We start from the raw sequence: 18489 nt of genomic DNA, 5'->3' as shown, positions 1-18489 counted from the left end.
CAGCAGGGAGATGGTAGAGGTGTTGTTTCTGGGGTGTGTTCTTTGTGTTCTTTCTGTAGGTGCTAATTGTCAGGGCTGGGTCGTGCCTGGGATGGGGAGAGATTGCTGGTTGTCACGAATGTGTTTTGTGTGTGGTCATGTACTGTCGCGGAGCGTCAGCCGTGTGAACATTTTGTATTTGGAGTTGTGTGGGGAGTGGATGGGAGGCAGTGCTTGATGTTAAATTACAATGTGCATGTCATTCTCATTAAATAGATTATATATGAAATGACTAAAGTGGGATTGTTTCAATGCTATATGTGCATGACATCATAGGATGCAGCACCTGATCAATATGCATTTTTTTGGTTTCTCTTTAACGCGCGTCACTTTCCTAACCTATTTTTATGCGTGCTGCTTCCTGTGTAGGGAGGAGAATTGTTCCTTTTTCAGCTCGTTTAATTTTTGTCAGCACAGCGATGTTCCAGCGTGGCTGGGGTTGCCCTGTGCCGCCGATGCCGCGTGTGCTCGGCAGCAGCGGGAGCAGGGTCCGTGTTCGCGTACTACGGTGTGAGCAGAGCAGATGGGCTGCTGCAGCGAGCAGAATTCATTAACGTTCTATAGACACTGCCGTATAGCGGCGTGATGTATTTTGGCAACAGCCATATACATTACAAGCTGCTTCTACCAATAGCTGAGCCCGGTAGAAGGTGATACCATTATACTGGGATAGGGAAATGATGGCTGATACTTATCTTTTTTTTTTTTTTTCCTCCTTTTCTTTCCTCGAGGAATAATGGGCCATCCCTCCCATCTAGATTTTGAAATCTATGGCCTCGTAACCCTGTTCTCTTAAGTGTGGCTACTGACTGGGCATGTTTGGCCCCGTGCCCTGAATTTTAGGATATGCTGGTAGACAGGGTGACACATCGGGCTGCTCAGACCAGGCAAATATGACTGTAGCAGTTCCTGAGGGACTGAGAGCAGGAAAAGGAGACAGACAAGTACTGGTGGCAGCAGGCGGAGCAACCCGCCCATCACATCTTGTTCTTCAAGGAAAAACAAGTAGGCTTTTTCCCTTGTGCTGGAGTCCGTCCTTGGATTATGAAATGTCAGCAAAATCTCATATGCTGCTCTTTCTCTCAGACACACCTCGGTTTCTGCATAAAAATATACATTCCTGCAAAAGTGATTGTTATTCATAAATACTTTCTCATCTTAGATTATAATCTGAGAGATCCTGCCAGTGGTAGCCGTTTGCAGCAAGAAAAGGGAATTCTATGGGGTTTTTAACCCTTATGCAGATGTGGAGCAAACTCCATTCTTTTCTATCCTGATGATGAAAGGGTCTTCATGCTAACTTGTTATATTTAAACAAGGAGTGATTTTTGGCCAAAGGAATTTCAGATCATTTTGAGTTTTGAGTAACTTCGAGAGCAGGAGAAATCCAAAGCTTTGCCATTCTCACTAACCTCATTTGGGTAGCGGTCTCAGCAGATGACCAGCACCTTTTAAGGTGTGAACCACTGAGATTTGTTTTACTATCCATTATCCTGAATAAACACAGTCCTTTTTTGCTTGTCTTTATTGATCCAACTTTGATCCCTCTGTCCATAGAAGCGTGCGGGTCTTTGCCATTCAAGGTGGTAGTTTGGAACATTGGTCTGTATCTAAAGGAGATTTTTCCAGCTCGGTTGTATCAAGGGCACTGTTCTTTCTTGTTCTCCTATCCATCCCTCCCAACAGAGGAGGAACGGGATGGATGGGCAGCTGCCAGGTGCTGTGACAGCAGCTGAAGCATTTTGGTCTTGGAAAACCTTCAGCTACATTTTCAGGCTTTCTGATAATAAGCCTAGTATGATTTAGTCTTAAACACAGCGTTATGACTAAATATCTCAAGAATCATAGACGTCCTATGGGGGTGATCACTTGCTTCTCAGGATATTTTATCTTAAGCACCAATGTGGCCTTCATGATATTACTGTACAGGCATCTGGCGTTCTCTGTGATTGAGAAAAGTTATATTCCTATCATGACATTTTGAGTTTAGATCCTGAAGTTGGCCCGATACAAAATATTTTGGCACCTATCTTCTGTGGATCTTGGTCCCCGCATGGAGTTTGCAGCCCATGGGGATGGACAGAACATCCCCCGTGTGGGTGGAGAATGAAAAAGATTGTGGCACTTGGATCAAAGACCAAAAAGCAGAAATAAGAATGACCCAAGTCTGTTTAACTTGTGCTGTATTCCATGTTGAGTGTGAATTTGGAGTTTGCAGCCCCAAACTCTCTCTTGGAGTTTGAGGATTAAGCCGTTTCTATCGAAACCCAAGGTGATATCAGGCCACTTTCAACACAAGTGGCAAAGAATTGCTTTTGTACAACTGCTGAGCATTTGCTTAGCGTGGGATATCTGAGTTCAGTTTCTATTTCAACACAAGGGAATTCTAACTCTTATCTCTGGAGGGTTTCATAATCAACAAGCCACAGGACGTTCTGGGAGTATTTTAGGGAGTTGCTCTTAATCCTGTTAAAGTTGGTCCTCTTTGCACTACACAACACAAAATTCAGTTCCATGTACAGAACAAGGACAGAGCAACTTGACCTCGTGTTTAGGACATCTGCTGACAGTGAAAGAGATGATGAGGGTGACGAAACAAAGAGACGAGATACCTTCAACTAGTTGTACCCGTTGATTTTTCTCTCTCATCATGGTGTATACACACTTCCACTTGGAATTTGTCTGCCTGTTTCTCTGTGCTTACTTTACTGCTTATTCCGGAGAAGAGGCCGTGTCCAGTGCAGAGACCAGAAGTCACGATGTGAAGATACTGGACCATGTTCTAATGCTGGTTTAGTGAGTTTGAAGCCACTGGCACACCAGTGCTATGTTCATGAGCTTTTTTGGTGCCAGGTGGTACCTCTCTTGAGCCTGATTCTTCAGATAACATGGGCACTGAGGGTGCTAGTCATTAAAGTACTCTTTTCTTTTTTTTTTTTTTTTTAACTACTGAAAATTAAGGTGTCCCACTTGAGAAATGTGATATCAGTGAAAACTTCTCAGTATTTCAATTTTTTTTTTTTTTTTTTGCTTCTTCTTTCTTCTTGGTATGGTTTTACATGTCTAAGCTGGATTTTATAGTAACTGGAAGTTTTGTGCCTTAAGGCCATATAAGGGCAATGTGTTATTTAAAATGCTGTGCAATTTATAAAAAGCGTTCTTCAGAGTATTTCAGAGTCACTTCCCAAAGAAAGGTCTGAGGGTTTTAGCATCAAGCCCATTGTAAATGCTAGCTGGAAATCCTAGGTCGATGAATCATGGCAGTATAATTCCTATTTTATTGTTACTGATACACACTCTCAATTCATTTTTCCATATTAAATTCCCTGTGCTGTGCACAACAGTGTCCTACTGTTGCACTGGTGCTTATTTTGTCTAATTTGAAAACACCGCCAATAAATTGTACCCATATTTAGAGAGTATTGTTTTGGAAATATTTAACTTTGTTACCAGAGAAACTTTGGTCAAGTAGATAGTAAGATAGTGATCTTCCGTATACAAAATGTTATTTATTAGTTATTGTGAAAAAGTCGTATTTATTTGGCTACTAAATTTGCATTTGTTATTTAAGACAGAAGTCATTGCCAATTAGAAGTCCATGGGCATGGTAAAATTTTTCATGCAGGATGCAAGATGGAAGATGCCATTCCAGGAATACAGGCTGTTGCCATGTTGTTGTGAAAGCCATCAAAGGAGATCATGGATTTAATTACCATGTTTATTGCTGCTATGTTCTATTCTCTAGCTTCTTGATTTTCATTCTCTGGAGAACCTAAAAAATAGTCAGTTTGTCTTAAGCAAGGGTAGCAGTCCTAAAAGCACCAGGACCGACCTCTAAGTCATTGGTCCCACCCTTCCACTAAAACACTTCCAGTTGGCAGGCACCTACTGAACCTGGTATTAAATCTGTATATTCAGCAATTACCCATAACTGTCTTTAATATTTGGCAGGGAGGGGTGGGACTTGCTATTTCTTTGCAAACTTCTTTGCAAATTCATCTGCTGAAAGCTGGGCAATGGTCCTCTCATGGTGGACATGGAAGGTGGGTGCTCACTAGGTGCTACTTCTCTCTTTGTCTACACCAGGCAAACCCAATTCTTTTAACCTTTTCTCTCAGGGTTTCTGGAACTCTTACAAATCTTCATGCTGTCTACTGAATTCTTTTCAGTTTGCCTAGACTTTTTTTTTTTAACAATTCAGTTCAAAACTGGATAGATACTGTCTGCAATAAAACTACCTTGCTCAGCTAGATTTTTCTTCCCAATTTGTGAAGATCATGTTGAGCTGGCCATTCTCGATCCTGGGCATTCTAGATCTCCCCATCCTCTAGTCTTACACTAAATTTTTCTTCTAGCAATTTAGTTCTTCTTTCCCGATTTGTGAACATCATCTACATGTGGGCTGTTCTAGGTCTAGGTTGTGCTCAAAAAACATTTGCAATACCCATGGAGATTAGAAGCAACCCTGGTTTTTTGCTGAATAGCCGTTCTGTAGTCCAAGTCAATGTCAATGGTGTGGAGTGGAATCGGTGGAGAAGCTCCATTACAGATCTATTGGGAAGCCGTTGCCAGGTTGATAGCACACTACTGACTAATTTCAGGGTGTTTTTCAGTCAGTTTTGCACTGCCTTGAAGTAGAATCATAGAATTATTTCAGTTGGAATAGACCCTCGGGATCATTGAGTCCAACCATAACCCAGCTCTAGCACTAAACCATGTCCCTGAGAACCTCATCTAAACACCTTTTAAACCCCTCCAGGGATGGTGACTCCACCACTTCCCTGGGCAGCCTGTTCAAGTGCTTCACAACCCTTTCCATGAAGAATTTTTTCCTAATCTCCAATCTGAACCTCCCCTGGTGCAACTTGAGGCCGTTTCCTCTCGTCCTGTCACTTGCTACTTGGGAGAAGACACCAACCCCCTCCACGCTCCAACCTCCTTTCAGGCAGTTGCAGAGAGCGGGGAGGTCTCCCCTCAGCCACCTAGCTGCTCACAAAGTGGTTAATTCATAGGTTGCTCCAGTATTTTTCCACTCTTCAAATTTAGGCTCAAATCAACCATTTGATGAGCCACGTGAGACCTGCAGTCTGTTGGCTCTTGGTTCCTCTGCCCCACCATCCCGTTCCCATGCCATCAGCAGTCCAAATGAAGCCGCATAGTGCAGATATTGCTAATTACTTTTCTACACTTTAATTAACTTTATCAGAAGCCGTTTATACCTCCATATCGCTGTCTTGCTAATGTGAAGCTTCACAGAATAAAGCATATTGTAGGGCAATTATGCCTTCCTTTCTCACGTGCATTAGCCATTTTTTGCAGGATAGTGGTCTCCACAGTTTTACTACAGAACCTCTTACAGAAGGGGTAGAAATCAGGCAAATCTTTATCTGGACCCAATTTAAATTTAGATTTACGTCAGCTGTTTTGAGTGCCATTGTATGAGCTGCCTCAGTGGCGTAAAATTTGGTCTCGCTACCAGTGCTGAGCTAATTATAAAAGAAATTATGGGAAATGTGGTGAGTAATACTGATAACTTAACCACAAAAGATAGCTTTTTGCAATGCTGGAAGATACCAAATGAGGTCACATTTAGGATGTGCACAAAGGATGAATTTTACTGAAGAGCTGGGAAAATCTAGGAAAAACTATAGATTCAGGCTATCAAAAGATATAACCACAAACATTTTAAATCAGTATGAATGAGGTTGCTTATATAATTATGTACCTAAGTACCTTCCTCCAAATAAATCCTTGCTGTATCTTGCCTTCTGAGGAATTTTTTTACACACTATAAGCAATCTGAGGCTATTAAGTAGCCAGGTTCTTCTTCTAGTTATGATTACAATGGTTTTGATGATATGTTTATAGATTCATACCAGTAAATATTAAATCCTTCCGGGCTTATTACATATGAAACGTTACCAGATAGAAAACAAGAAAATAATTCTCAAGTTGTTTTATTGTGATTATTAACATGGAGTTTTTTGTGATCTGTCTTTTAATATAAAGAGCTACCCTTTTTAATGCATTTGAACAAAATATATGAGATTGCACTATAAACTCACGAGATTCTTTCATTATCGAGTTTTCATTTAGAATATGCAAAGGGTCAAACTTGGATTCAAAGTTCCATTTAGTTTTTAATTGTACTGGACAATGAGTGAAAATGGTTTTTTGTTCTGATTTCAGTTTGTCTCTTGACAGTTCTTGAATAAAAGAGCATTTGTTCATCAGATGATGTTCCTTCCTAAATACAGACACCTTTACTGTCCAGTTGCCCAAGATAAGATTTGCAGAGATATTTATTTATTGTTGAGCTAATAACGCTGCTTTTGAATTCACTCAAGTTTTTATGGTCCATAGTAGTGGTTTTGAAACACTCATTTAATATTACCTTTTTTCCTGCTTCCAGTTTAATTTTTATGCTATTTCTCTGATCTTTGCTAATAGGTTATATTCCAAGGAGCTTCCAAATTTTAACATACTTAACCTAAGAGCACTCCTTAGAGGTAGGGATATCGTTCTTATTTTATAAGAGATTGGCTAAGGCACAAAGAAACTTACCCAAGGTCATGAAGTCTGCAGCGCTGTAGAAAATTACTTTGCTAGTCCCTTGACTATTAGATTAGCTTTCTCCTTTGCTGCTACTTGTTAATCAGTTCAAAATGCTTATGCATATGCTGTCCATGTGTTCTCCCTCTGCCCTTGAAACTGTTAGTTTATGCCATAAAATTGTGTTTCTTAAGTGAACACTCTTACTTTCTTCGTCCTTGTTTTAATAAGTAATTTTTATCACCTTCTGTCCTGATACTTCATTTACGGCAACACCCAAGCAGGACACTTTGGTCCTCTAACCAAAAATGAGTTAATCATTTTTTTCTTCCTCCTTGCATGTCTTCGCAACGGTGAATTTCTTTGGCAGTTTTTCAAGATCTGCTTCTTACTTTTCCTAGATTGTTCGTCCATTGTACATTCCACAGAACTTCTCTTTCTTGGTGTATGTGTTGTATTTCAGTTCTGATAGACAGTCTCTGCTGGGGGCTTGTTCGAACTGAAATTGCCTTCAGCACAGAAGAATTAAGTCTTTCCACCTATCCAACTGCTACCTGATATATCTGATTTGTGACTGTTTAAATACGAATACAAGAATTTTCAATTTGAGAAGCAAGTGTAACTTGAGGGAACTGAAAGACAAATGCACCTGCGTGTATCATAGACCCAGCACAGGCAGGACTTGAGTGGTACAAGAGTTGTCTCATCAAAAACCTGTCCTGGAGGAATCTCTAGGAGATGCAGAGAGGTACAAGGATATAACTAGAGGAAAACAACAGATATTGCATTTCAAAATGACTGGTGCTAGACCTGAGCTTTACTTTTCAAAAAGAAGAAGAAAAATCAAATTGCAAAGAAGGGGACTGGTAAACAAAACATGAACCTTTCCCCAGTTTCAAGTATCTGAGAAGTACCAGAAAGAAATAAAATTATGAGGCAAACACCACTTGTGTTCTTTTTTTTTTCTTGGTGAGAGGGTACCAGAAAAAAGTCTTTATTGAGATTGGAAAGGTGGATTCAGTTCTTGGGTTTGGAAATTCAGGGCTGGTTTTGGCTATTTATTATTTCCCTTTGAAGAGTCCTTTGAGAAACATCGTCTGCTCTGTAATTTCAGTTGCTAGATTATCTCACCACTAGATGTAAATCTCTGTTTATTTCTAGAGGATCTTAATGCTTTTAGCCTACAAGTCCCCTTTTCCTACCAAAGCAGAAGACATTAAGGAGGGATTTAAATCAATAATTATTTTGTTTGAACTTCCCAAATTTGCAACACAGAATAAATATTATAAGTGCTGTTTAAGAAGATACAGTTTTGGATAAAGTGATAGCTGGGCCTTTTCTGGAATGATGTGTGTTCTGTTCTTCCATTTTTTTCCCATTTGCTTTCCACTTATTTAAGATTTGGGGCTAGATACTGGTAGAAATTAAGAGATGTTCTTAAAATTTAACCCATTATTTTTTTTTTTCCTTGCAGCAAACTGTAGAATCTCATTCTCCTGAGAAGTTCACCTGGCTAAAAATACCCTGTTTGAGTATTATTTTTAGAAACATCTATATTTGAAGTATATAAACGGTCAGATTTTATGTGTATTATTAGATATGAACTGTTGGTACATTTTGTAACAGGAAGCTGCTGGTTTTCCATTCACCAAGAACTGGAATTCAGTCAAACACTTGGCACTTACTTGTATGCCTCTAATTTTATCTGTAAATTGTTTTTTCTGCAATAGTTTGTGGAAACATTCTCCGTTTCTTCAGTTTTGCAGATCACAGGCATGGAAATAACTGCTAAAGCTCAGAACAAATAAACCACATATTAAAATAAATAATTGAGAAACCATTTCACTTCTTAGTTTAAACCAGGCTGAGATCTGTAGCTTTATTATGATTCTACCTTTTTTTTCATCTTGAAAGTATTTTTAGGTGTGCTATCCTTGGATTATTTTTCATTTTACTTTTCGGTTATTTTAGATTTGGAAGCAATGTGTGGGAAAACAATAAATGAAAGGAAAAAAATATCTAACTTCTGGATTTCAAAATACACTTTTACCAGGACGTTTCTCCCTATGCGTGTTCAGTTTTGGACTGTAATATCATCATATTTTGACAGTGCCGTGTTTATCCCATAGCCTCTTCTTAAATTTTACCGTGTGTCCATCCCTTGTCTTGAATATTTCGTTAAGTCCTCTTCCTGTTCTCAGCTTGCGTGGCCTTTTTCTCTCTAGAAGTTGCCATATCCTCTCTTTCATAGTTGGAAAGAGTCCCTAAATCTCCTTATTTTACCTGTCCCGCCACTAATATTAGTCTGTTTCTTCCGTCTTGTCCACTATGTAGTGACCACCATGGTATAATCCGAAAGCGTGTTGTGGTGAGTCCAGGTTTATGGTATAGACTTCAGAGTTGCCTGTAGGTAGCAGAGCAAGGCTGTATTGGAGGAACCAGCAGCTGTAGAGGAAGTCCATGGGCTACTTTCCAATGGTAGTTGTTGAGGTTTTATTTTATACAAGCAAGAAGGAAAACCTACAGATTGTAGAGACCAAGGAACAAGGGATTGGCAGGTATTGGTTTGGTAGCAGTAGTACTATGCTTGACAAGAAAACATGGTCAGGTCTGTGAAACATTAATTCTTGGGCAGTAAATGGATGGATTAATCAGCATTTCCTTTGAAAGTGGAAGTTTGCCTATTCGTAAGAGTTATAAGTACCATTTATTTGTCCTTCCTTCAAGCTCCAGGAGCTCACAGGAGTGGGAGGCAAGGTACATGATGTGCTGCTCTCTCCATGCCTTGTGTGGAGAAGGATGTGTTCTTCGACATGGTGGTCCCAGAGGCATTAAATACATAAACAAAAAAAAACCCAAGGCAACCAGACAAGAAAACCCCACAGCAACAACAAAACCCTTGACAGTCTGACTCACTGTGCGGCTGCAGAAGTGGCTGTTCTCAGCGCTGGGATCTTGTTGGTTTGGTTATGCTTTCTCCAAATGGAAGGACTCAACTAACTTCCTTGATCGTTTCCATGTTCCTCCTCGTCTCCCTGATAGCGCTGTAGAAGCTGACATGGGCTTTTTGCTAACGGGCAACCACAGTTTTCAGAGTTGTGTAGGAAGACAATCTTCTAGGGTGGATGTCTCATCCTCCTTCGTAACCTGTTTGATGGATCTGCCATTTGGACAACGGAGAGATGTTCTCAGTTGTGAAGACTATTGTAGTAATACCTTTTTGTTTCACGTGATGAGCTGAATCTGCCCTGACAGGATCGCTTCTCTCCTACTGAAAGTGCTGACCAGAAATTATTGTTATATTGTATTTTTCTGCCATCTATTAATTCTATATACTTGTCCTTCGGTAGAACAAAGTTAATACCCTAGTGGGATTTCATGTTGCTGATCTAGACATGTTGTGGTGAACTTAGGTACTGAGACTTTGTTACACTTTTATGTCTTGAAACAAATATTTAGAAACAGATTCCTTTTTCTTTAGCCATGGCCACTTGAGTCATGTCCACTGTTGGAAACTACAGGTGACTTTAGTACCAGTAAGTTAAATAGTCATTTTGTACAAGTCTTTGTAACAGCTGTCTTTCCACATCCTTTCTATTTTAGCTGTTTCTCAGATTTTGACTTTAATTAGCAGAAAGCCGTTTCTAATCAACTTATACAAGGGGTCTAGCAAATTTGCCTCCTCTGGCAGACAGACATCTATCAGGCGTACTGTTGTAAAATCAGGCAGATATAATGATTCGTGTCATGTCTTTTGGAGTCAGAAATACTCCTTAAGCCAACGTAGCGTGATGAAATTTTATATTTTCTTCACAAAATTCAATCTGAGAACAGTATCTGTGTATGTGTGTGTTGGAGGGTAAGGACCTGGAGCAGATGTAGGGGACACATTTGCATCCACAAAGATCAGTGTGCAACTTTAATTATAGCTGTTTGACACAATAATGGGATGGTCTGGTAAGACGAATTTGATTCAGTTACAAATTTTTCTTCATTTCAAAGAGTCTTATGGATATTTAAGTCTTCAAAACTAATTTTAAAAATGTCATGTGTGTTCCGAGATCAAATGTGCATCGGCCGTTTGAAGCAACAGCTTAGAAATGGGTTTTTTCTTTTCTTGCTCAATAACCGTGGGTCAGTCTGCTTCTCAGGACAAGCCGTACGTATTCCAGACTTGTCTGTGCCTTAATTGGGATGGATTATTTTGGGAAGGAGTATTTTCAGCATTACTCCCCCGGGACGGGCTCTGGAGCACACAGGGTCTGATGCTCCAGGGTAACATGCCAAACCAGCCCTGCCAAGGAAAGCTGGCAAAAAGGTGCCTGTCGTCCAGCGCAGAGCTGGAAAGGGGAGGCAGCAGCCACCTATTTATCCCTACACAACCTCCCCAGGGGAATTCTAATGAATTTGCTTTAATTTACAAAACAAAAACCGCTTTCTGCTCTTCAAGAGGGAAGAGCAGCAGTTGCCTAGGATCTCGTTTCCAAGCAGTCAGATACAAACTTCCCTCAGTGCGGCAACGGAGATTTTTCCTTTCGGTTGCCTGTACGAGGTGGCCTTTCGGTCTTTTACCTGGCAGGGTTTGGACCACGTGGAGCGATTTGTGGCACATACGCAGAATTGTGCAGTGGGATCGTATCCATCGGTGGTTTGGTTTCTCAGGCTGGATAGCAAAGCAGCTGCACCCTTATTTTCAACACGGCTTCCCTGTGTTGAGCCTATTACTTGCTGCAGTAGGCACTTGAAAAAGGAGAAAAAAAGGAAAGAAGAAAAAAAAAAAAGAGGGGGTAAAAAGGCATATAAAAGAACCTGAAAAAAAACAAGTCTGCAAAGCTCGTAGTCAACTCAATAGCAGATCCTTCACTCTCCTACACACCGTTTCGGATTGGTACTGAAGAAGCTTAATCTCTTGGCTGCAACAACGTGAACTAGATAAGATTTAGTCTTCTTTATTGCCTCCTGAGCTCTCTGAAATTCAGCAGAAAATGGGGTTTGCATTGAACAAGCAGAAATTTTTATCTATTATCTTCACAGCCTGAGAAATGTCCTTCGGTGCGAGACAGGGTGGGGACGGATGCCACCCCTAGGCTGCTGTGTCAGCATTTCTGAGCCGATGGCCCGTCAGATCCACTCAGCGTTCATTACACAGCGTTAAGCAAAGAGAGATATTTGAATTTTCAGTGTTCCACTGGCAAATAATTCAGCTCTAGATAATTTTGCAGTGGTTCGTAGCAGCTTATCATATTAAATGGATTTTCAACAACTGAAAGCCTCAGGCTTTCCGTGCACGTGCACACATTTTGGTCGCGTGAACAACACCTAGTGGTGGAAGGAGTCTCTCGTTAACCATCTTGTGAATAGCTGCAGCATCCCTCGCTGCCGTCACCCTCCCTCCTCTGTTCTCCTCTGACAGCAGCTGAAATGGCAGGGCTTGGTTTAGCCAGCACTTTGCATCATTTTCATCGCAATGCCGCTAAATGCCGGGCTGGAATGGATGGTAGCACAGCCAATTTGCATGATTTAAAATGCCAGCTCGGTTTAATGTAGAGCAGCTGGTATATACTTAACTCCTTCAGGAGAAAACTTAATACCAGCAGATCGCATTATCCGGGGCTACGCTGCATGCATTTATTTATTTATTTGTTCCGTCTCTTCGCTGCTTCCCAGAACATTTGTAGAGATGGTTTATGGATCGCCGGGGAAGGGCTTTGCTCTCTGTTGATATTTCTGTATCTCACAGGCTTCACAAAGGAAATAATTGGTCCCGTCGTGTGACAAATGCTTGTTGCAGCTTCCCGAGCATCCACTCACACTGACCTTAGCAGACAAATTAACATGTGACATGATGAAGGATGGCGAGATTAGTTGGAAGAGGGACAGGTGTAGAGGCCTGGATTACGTGGATTACTGCATACTCAATTTCTTAGGGTTAAATTTCAAGGTTGAAAATGGCTAATTCCGCAATTATGGAATTAGGACATGCCGTGCTATTCCTCTGGGTGCTGTGCCGGCAGCCGGAGTCACCTTGCGAGGGAAGGAAGAGTTGGGGGATCAAAGAATTCCTTCGCTCCCCTGAAATAATTAGTGCAGCCTCAGTGAGAGGATGGAAGGAGCATAATCTTTTAATACCAACCCTTCTCAAAATTGACCTTGTCACCGGCAGATTCAGCTTCTCGCAGGGGAACAGATGTGTGATAGAGTCACTCTTACTGCGTCAGAAATGCTGGCACAGTGTTTCATCCCCTGCCAAAATTCTCTTGCCTTTCCATGGACGATGGGGCCTCTGATGCCGAAGAGCTCTGAACATGCTTTTGGATGAACTGGGAGATGTTGCACGATCAAGATGGACTTACAAAGTCAGAGCTTCCTTAAGGCACTTACAATGCCGCTTTCCCTTCCTCTGGAAGTTTTTTATGCTCTTGAGTTGTGACTTGAGCTGAGGTTTCAAATGGTCGATTCTGAAGACCCTTACTAGTTTCAAGCACAAGTCATTAAGCTGGAGAGAAAACATATGTTAGGTTCTTTTGACATGCGTAAATCCTTCAATATTGCATCTGAAGTTTAAGCAATTCAATTACCCTTTATAAACCTTTGTGTCAGAAAATGCCGTGTAGTTATTCAATTGCCATCAGTGCTGTATTTGGCGTGTAGGACATGAAAGTCACGTCAGTACATCAGAAAGGACAAGTCTTCCCTAATGAAAACTGATTATTGCCTTTTTTTGTTGTGAAAGGGAAACCACTAAGAAGATGACGTCCTATAATCTTCCTCCATGAATGTAGACAAGATAAATTGCCCTCAGTGCTGAAATACTTCATTATTTTGTCTTGTGTTGTCCACATGTAAGATCATTAGCATGCCTACGTGCTGTGGAAGATTATAGCCCTGTATTATATAGTCACATTATTTATGTGGTGTATGTATACCATAACTCAGTTGAACATCTGAATGTCTTTGAGGTCTAATATGCAAATAATTTCAGCCATTTGAGGAAAAGGCTTGCTAATGGTTACTCTTAAAGGCAGTAAATTTAGTTAAGCAACGTGTATCCATTCTTGATATAGACAGAAATGATTTTGTGAGGCAATTTAGAAGGTTCCATTATAGCTGAGGTAGGATAGGGTGGTTTAGTAACTGGTTGTCAGGCACCAGGTCAAAGCTTCCAAGAAATGATGCTATTTGTGTTTATCGGGTCTGACTCCAGGCCTCTGGAACAAGAGCAAATTATCCAACTTTTCAATTACGCTGCATGTGAGAGCTGAGTGCGAGTTAGTAAATCCTCATCAACCATGTCACTTGGGTGGTTTAAGTATTGTTTGTTTTCCTTTTATAACTAAGGGATAAGTTTATTTCTTTTAATGCTTTTCCATTGGTTAATAGAAGCTTTTCAGGCATCCGGGCATGACCTCTAATGCTTATTATTTCGTTCCTTGCTATTTTCCACGGCATATATTTTTAACTTGCTGTTTTTAGGACTTTTCCAACTGGTCAAAAGGTTAGGAAAGCCAGTTCCACCAGGCTGGACACACTGTGAAAAAAGCTTGAAAGCGTGATAAGAGTAGTTTTTATGGCATTTTGAGCTGTGCTTTTCTGTCAAGAAGGGTTTCAGTCCGTACGGGGCAGGGAGGACACGGTGCTGAGCATGGGAGCCCTGAAGACCTCCAGGCCATCAAAGAACCTGCAGAGGAGTCACCTCGTTGCTGCCTCCTGCGATTTGTCAGCAGCAGCTCCCTTATCTCACAGGTGTTCTGCGGAGATAAACCCATTATAATTCCAAGCAGCTCAGGTAAAGTGATACCTGGAGCCATGAAGTTACCTTAAATAGCTAACTGTGTGACTGGGAAGCCTTCATGCTTCAGTGTGATCTGCTTTTTCCTTGCTGATTTTTTTTTTTTTTCTGAAGGTAATCTTGAATCAAAGCAAGAGATATGTGATTTAAAATCCTTTCCACTAATGATTTATGGAGTTTAATATGACTTGTGAAGATAGAAGGCACATCGTTACCTCTTTGTTAGAAGGTTCTCAACTGTAAACAGATATCATTACTTTTGGCTGTGCCTTCTGAAAACAGGAATTTATCCTTTAATGCTGAAAATAACGTAAAGAGAAGAATCGAAGAGCTGCGTACACTATTTCAGATGATAATGAGGAGTCTGTGGGCTGCGGGTTACCATCTGCACTCCACTTCGATGCCATCTGCCCACAAGGAGAAAATCACCAGCGGAGAAAATAGTAGGATGTCCTGCAATTACGAAGCCACATAACCACCAGTTACGCATGGAAAACCTTGTGAGATTTGTAATGGAACCCAAGCCTTTGATAGTCCTGCTCTGAAAAGCAAAAGAGAAGCATAAAAAAAAAAAAAAAAAAAAAAAAAAAAGGCTGTCGAGATTTTGGAGGAAAGAAAAAGGGGATTTTAAGCTCCATGAATTGCATGATTGAGCGCGTTAGTAGAAGCCAGGAATCTGCAGAGTGTTAATTCATAGCATGTAACACAGTCAACTGAGAACTATCTGTGAATTATGCTAATTAATGCAGTTCTCATTGCTACTGCAGTTTAAAAATAGCTGCTTTTCTAGAGAACCGGAGCCACCGTATTGCTGCGTGCGGCAGGTTGACTTTGCGTTTAGCTTTGCAGATTTTACTCGGTTTGAACACAGAGCAAAACCCTGCTCGTGTGGTCGTTTTCTGTGGAGGTCCGGCCAGTTTTACCGCATTGCATCGCTTCCATTCGAGAGACTGAAAGGAAAACGTTAGTCCTCTGGCTGAGAAATGGCACAGAAGTATTAGCGGATGCTGTGAATACCTGCAGTGTTCGCCCCGAGGCTGGATGCCCGGCAGAATAGTTCAGATTAAAGCGTGTTTTGGGGTTTCTTGGTATCTGGTTTCGTTTTGTGGAGTTTGACACCTATTTCTCAGACATGGGGTTATTTGACTCTCCTGCAGCCACTCTACACATCACTGTTTTTGGTGCCACTCTACACATCATTGGTTTTGGTGCTTATGAGATGTAAGGAGCAAAAAGAGGGAAAAAAAAAACCCCAAACCCTCCATGTATTAGTTGTGATTAAAGCAACTTTTCAAGTTGTCATATTCGAACTGAATTTCCAATGAGTGTGGGTGAAAGTGTGAAAGAACAAGCATATTGCAGCTGGAGTCAGTGGGTAATTTCATATTCTGATTTCTCATTTTAAATTCTGAAGGAGATAGAATACATCTTGCAGTTAAAGTCATAATTTAGCTTTATGAATAAAATTGCAGATAATACTGGAACTGGTTTTAAAGACCAAAGCAACTCAGGACAAAAAGTCCTGGTGTGTAACTTGAATTTGAACAGCTGCTTCTTTGACGAAAAGGTGGCAATGGGTTTTGCCCACAAGAAGATAAATCCTTTACATCTTAAGGATGGACATGCTCAGTTTTAGAAGTCTCCAGTGATGCATGGAAGCCAAGAAAATATAATTCCCTTTCCTCTTTTTCTTCTACCATCTCCTGTTTTTCCCAGTCACGTTTCTTTTCCCAGTCTTGGAATAAGGCTTTTGATATTAGTGGACGTGCCTTAATATTTTGCAGCTGGCTTCTTCTCTTTCCCTCCCCATCACCCAACTCAGCTTTTCCTGATGGCACTGGTGGGACTGGCAGCTGTTGCTTATCAGCCTTAAGAAGCTGCACATGGGAACTGGGTGTTTCAATCCTGCTTCCCAGCCCATCTCCACAGCAGGGAAAGCCAGCGTAGACCATGGGATTGTGCTGGGATAAGTGGGAGGCTTCAGGTAGGTGTTTCTTCTGGAGGAGGACCAAGGTCTAGGTTCTCTTCTAGATCATTGCGTTGTGTAGACCTTGGCAGGGTTTTATGGTTTATCATGTGTTTCTAAGTTGGTTAATATCTTGTAGGTAAAACAACACGTGGGAGAGAGATCGTCTGTGTCAGATAGCTAATTTGAAATGATCAGTTGTTTGTGTTTTGTTAAAACTTTTTCTCCAACTCAGCTCAGGAAGGACCGATAACCCTTAATGGAGACCTGGGTGTTCATGCTATCTCTTCAGTAGTTGGTATGGAAAGAGATACGGGCGTGGATCCAGAAAAATGAACTGAAAAACCTTAGTGGAAAACAGTGGTGACAATGCAAACCATTCAGGGTTTGCTTTAGGGTTGTATAAAATGTCTTTTGAGTGGGTGAGTTGGTCCATGCAGACCAGACGGGTGGCTGATGGTGCTGGAGCTGGGAGTTACTGGTGGTCTGGAGTCTTTCAGAGCTCAGGATCAGCCTGAAAGTGAGTCTGAAAAGTAGGTGTAGATCAGTGATTATGATTTTTGCCTTATTGTAATTCCAAATGGGATACTGGTGAGGTCAGATCAGAGTGTAATAACTCTATATATGAGTTTGCCTACGACTATATCCTTTCTACAACTCAGCTTAAAAAACAAACAAAAAACCCCACAGATTTGTTTACTAAACTGCCTGAGAAGTTTAGAAACCGTAGTCCTGGGATGCTGAATAAGGCCAAATTGCTTTTTGATTTTCAGCATCATAATCCAGTGTGATGCCTGTGACTAGATTTATGTTTGCACATGGGAACTAATTTCTATACACCAAGCCACTTCTGCCTCGTGGTCAGACTTAAGCAAAATAGTCGCTGAAGTAAGACCATCAGGTCCTAACTCACTTATATAGAAAGCTCACTGAAAGCTGAGCAATATAAACACCATTTTTGATTGAGCTTTCTGTCCAAATACAGGCCTGGTGTATTTCTCTCGTTCTTGGGTCATCAAAAAGCATCTTTTTTTTTCTGCTTTTCCAGATGTCATCTGTTTTGAGAAATATATGCAGAGTTTGTATAGTGAATTAGTAGTGTGTTGTGTCCTGTTATGAGACCGTAAATATTATTGCATCATTTCATAAGGAGGTTACAAATCAGAAGTAATGGGGTCCTGCGGTAGCAGAAAATTATGAAGTGCCCTACAGGTACTGGGAGATTCAGGGCCACATTTTTCACTCTCTGAATCAAAAATACACCAAAGGGAGGTCAGTTTGCAGAAGTGAAGGTGATGGATAAGAGGCAGCTGTGTCTTCTGCACAGAGAGCAGGACTTGCATGGTTGGAAGCGTTCATGGATTCTTGGGAGCTACTTCGGTTTGACCCAATCTTTGGACTTTCTCATTAAACGGGAAAAGCTGTGGGGGATCTTTTTATTACACGTGGTTAATCTGACACTGAATTTAACTGCTTGCAAATTTAAAAAAGCTCGGGCTAGGGCTGAGTGAAAGGAAAAAAGACACCGAGCGGTTCGTGCAGCGGCTTAGCTGGGCTGCCATTGCCACCTGGTGGTGTTGAACAAAACCAAACCAGACCTTGCTCTCCTTCAGTGTCCTCTGCTGAGTTGCGTACGATTAAGTAGCTATTGAGTATCAATTAGAATTATTAAAGATGCACTTCTATTATAGATAATTCTCTTAACGAGGGGAAAAAAATCCACTGCGTTTTATGGCTGACATTTATTTTGGGCATAGCCAATGCTGTAAAAAAAAAAAAAAAAAAAAAAAAATATATATATATATAAAATTTATATAATTGAAGCTCTGTTTGCGGGGTAACACTTTGCTCTGGGTGGGGTGGGCAGGTGTAACAGGCCCATAGGTGTTCATATGGGTTGGGTAATGTATGGCATATATAGCTGCTGTCACTCCAGTACAGCTGGGGCAGCGATAGGCCAGCGGTCAGCGTTTAATTTCTCTTAATTGATCCTCGCATTTAATTGTATCATGTTCAGTACTGGTGGTTAACTTGAGCAAGCGCCTGATTTCCTTTGGGTTGCCAGACACAAGTACTTTGCTAGCTTGAAACCCATCAAATAAATATGATTTGGGAATCCAGACTGTGCCTTTGCTGGTACGGG

At 41.0% G+C, this 18489-nt stretch overlaps 1 protein-coding gene across 2 annotated transcripts in view; it reads left to right on the top strand.

Moving 5' to 3' along the window:
• The window catches only part of NAV2 (neuron navigator 2), a 212962-nt gene that overhangs the window by 571 nt on the left and 193902 nt on the right, over window positions 1-18489 (top strand). The gene's annotated exons all lie outside the window — the stretch shown is intronic.

The sequence above is a fragment of the Caloenas nicobarica genome, chromosome 5, assembly GCF_036013445.1.
Source record: "Caloenas nicobarica isolate bCalNic1 chromosome 5, bCalNic1.hap1, whole genome shotgun sequence".
NCBI classification, from domain to species: Eukaryota; Metazoa; Chordata; class Aves; order Columbiformes; family Columbidae; genus Caloenas; species Caloenas nicobarica.
The sequence above is the reverse complement of the archived record's forward strand: the minus strand, read 5'-3'. Positions and strand labels throughout refer to the sequence as shown.